The following is a 2,952-nucleotide window of genomic DNA, read 5'->3' on the forward strand; positions in this document are numbered from 1 at the left end:
ATGAAGAGTTAAGAAGGATAGATATAGATAGGATAATGATGATAGAGAGAGTGAGAGAGTATAGATATATATATATATATAAGATAGAAAGAGGATATGAATAAAGGGATAGAATTTGAAGAGTTAGAAGTAATAGATGAATAAGAGAAGATGAGATAGAACAAAGAGATAGGATAATAGAATAGGATAAGAAGAGTGAATAATGAGAATAGAGAGAGAGAGATATGAGAGTAGAATATGATAGAAGAGATGATGATAGAGATAGAAGAATTGAATATGATAGAAGTAGATATGGATGATGTGTGTGTAGAATAGATATGAGGAAGAGTGTGTGGGAGTGGTGTGTGGGAGTGTATGAATAGATATAGATAATAATGAATAATAAGAGATATATATATAGAGGAGAGTGGTGGGATGAGAGAGTGTATGGTGAGAGTGGTGGGATGAGAGAGTGTGTGGTGAAGGTATGAGGATAATATTATGAGGGGATGAGTAGTGTTATGAATAGATAGATAAGAGTAGATGAATAATGTGATATGATAGTGTATGTGGAAGAGTATATATGAATAGGAGAGTATATAGAGTGTTAGAGTATGATAGAGTGTGAATAATGAGGTAGAAGGTGTATGGATAGATAGAGGATGAAGAAATAGATAAGATAATAGAAGTTGAGAAGAGAGTGGGAGTGGATAGAAGAGATAGAAATATAATGAGAGAAGAGGAGATAGGATAGAAGATGAGAGATATGATGAGTAGTGAAGGATAATAGAAGTGGTGAATGAGAGAATAGAGAGTAGAGGGGTTGAGGATGATAGGATGAGAGAAGATGGGAAAGGAGAGGATGATATGATATAATAGAGGAGATATGGATAGAGAGAAGTATAGAGAATGAAGAGTATAAGAAGAGATGAATAGGAAGAAGGATAAGGATAGTAGAGGTTGGAGAGGTTGGGAAGAGAATGAGAAGATAGAGGTAGTATGAAGGGATAGGAAAGAAGAAATAAGAGAGGTAAGAATAATAAAGAAGAGAAATGAGAGAAGAATGAGGGATAAGAAGATAGAAGAATGAGTAGAAGATAGATATAAGTGGGAGGGGTGGGAGGATAGGAGAGAATAGGAGAAGAGAATGAAAAAGAAGAAAAGGAATAATGAAGAAGGAGAGAGGGATGAAATAAGAATAGATAGAGATGAAGAGGGAAGGAGGTTGGATAGAGGATAGAAAGGAAGTAGAAGGGGAGGAAGTAGTAGAGAAAGAAGAAGAAGAGATAAGAATAGAAGATAGAAGTAGAGGAGGAAGATATGAAGAGGAGGATATGAAAAAAAAGATAGAAGGAATTAAGAGAATTAGGAAGGAGAAGAAAAATAAAAAGAAAAGAATAAAGGGATTGATATGATATAATAGAGGAGATATGGATAGAGAGAAGTAGAGATAGAGAATGAAGAGTAGAAGAAGAGAAAAAAAAGAAGAAGAAGAAGGATAATAGAGGTTGGGAAGAGAATGAGAAGATAGAGATAGTATGAAGGGATAAGAAAGAAGAGGTAAGGGAGAGAGGTAAGAATAGAGAAGAGAAGTGAGAGAATAATGAGGGATAAGAAGAGGGTAGAAGAAGGAGTATAAGATAGATATAAATGGGAGGGGTGGGAGGATAGGAGAGAATAGGAGAAGAGAATGAAAAAGAAGAAAAGGAAGGAGTAGTGAATAAGGAGAGAGGGATGAAATAAGAATAGATAGATATGAAGGAGAGGAGGAAGATGTTGGAGGAGGATAGAAGAGGAGTAGAAGGGGAGGGAATAGTAGAGAAAGAAGAAGAAGAGATAAGGGGAGTAGTAGAGAAAGAAGAAGAAGAGATAAGAATAGAAGATAGAAGTAGAGGGGGAAGATATGAAGAGGAGGATATGAAAAAAAGATAGAAGGAATTAAGAATTAGGAAGGAGAAGAAAAATAAAAAAAAAGAAGAAAATAAAGGGATTGATATGATATAATAGAGGAGATATAGATAAAGAGAAGTAGAAATAGAGAATGAAGAGTAGAAGAAGAGATGAATAAGAAGAAGGATAGTAGAGGTTGGGAAGAGAATGAGAAGATAGAGGTAGTATGAAGGGATAGGAAAGAAGAAGTAGGGGAGAGGTAAGAATAATAGAGAAGAGAAATGAGAGAATAAAGAGGGATAAGAAGATAGAAGAATGAGTAGAAGATAGATATAAGTGGGAGTGATGGGAGGATAGGAGAGAATAGGAGAAGAGAATGAAAAAGAAGAAAAAGGAAGGAGTAGTGAATAAGGAGAGTAGGATGAAATAGGAGTAGATAGATATGAAGAGGGAAGGAGGTTGGATAGAGGATAGAAGGGAAGTAGAAGGGGGAGGGAGTAGTAGAGGAAGAAGAAGAAGAGATAAGAATAGAAGATAGAAGTAGAGGGGGAAGATATGAAGAGGAGGATATGAAAAAAAGATAGAAGGAATTAAGAATTAGGAAGGAGAAGAAAAATAAAAAGAAAAGAATAAAGGGATTGATATGATATAATAGAGGAGATATGGATAGAGAGAAGTAGAGATAGAGAATGAAGAGTATAAGAAGAGATGAATAAGAAGAAGAAGGATAATAGAGGTTGGAGAAGAGATGAAGAGAATGAGAAGATAGAGGAGGTATGAAGGGATAGGAAAGAAGAAGGAAGAGAGAGGTAAGAATAATAAAGAAGAGAAATGAGATAATAATAAGGGATAAGAAGAGGATAGAAGAAGGAGTAGAAGATAGATATAAGTGGGAGTGGTGGGAGGATAGGAGAGAATAGGAGAAGAGAATGAAAAAGAAGAAAAAGGAATAATGAATAAGGAGAGAGGGATGAAATAAGAATAGATAGAGATGAAGAGGGAAGGAGGTTGGATAGAGGATAGAAAGGAAGTAGAAGGGGAGGAAGTAGTAGAGAAAGAAGAAGAAGAGATAAGAATAGAAGA

This window comes from Schistocerca gregaria, unplaced genomic scaffold, assembly GCF_023897955.1.
Source record: "Schistocerca gregaria isolate iqSchGreg1 unplaced genomic scaffold, iqSchGreg1.2 ptg000875l, whole genome shotgun sequence".
Taxonomy (NCBI): domain Eukaryota; kingdom Metazoa; phylum Arthropoda; class Insecta; order Orthoptera; family Acrididae; genus Schistocerca; species Schistocerca gregaria.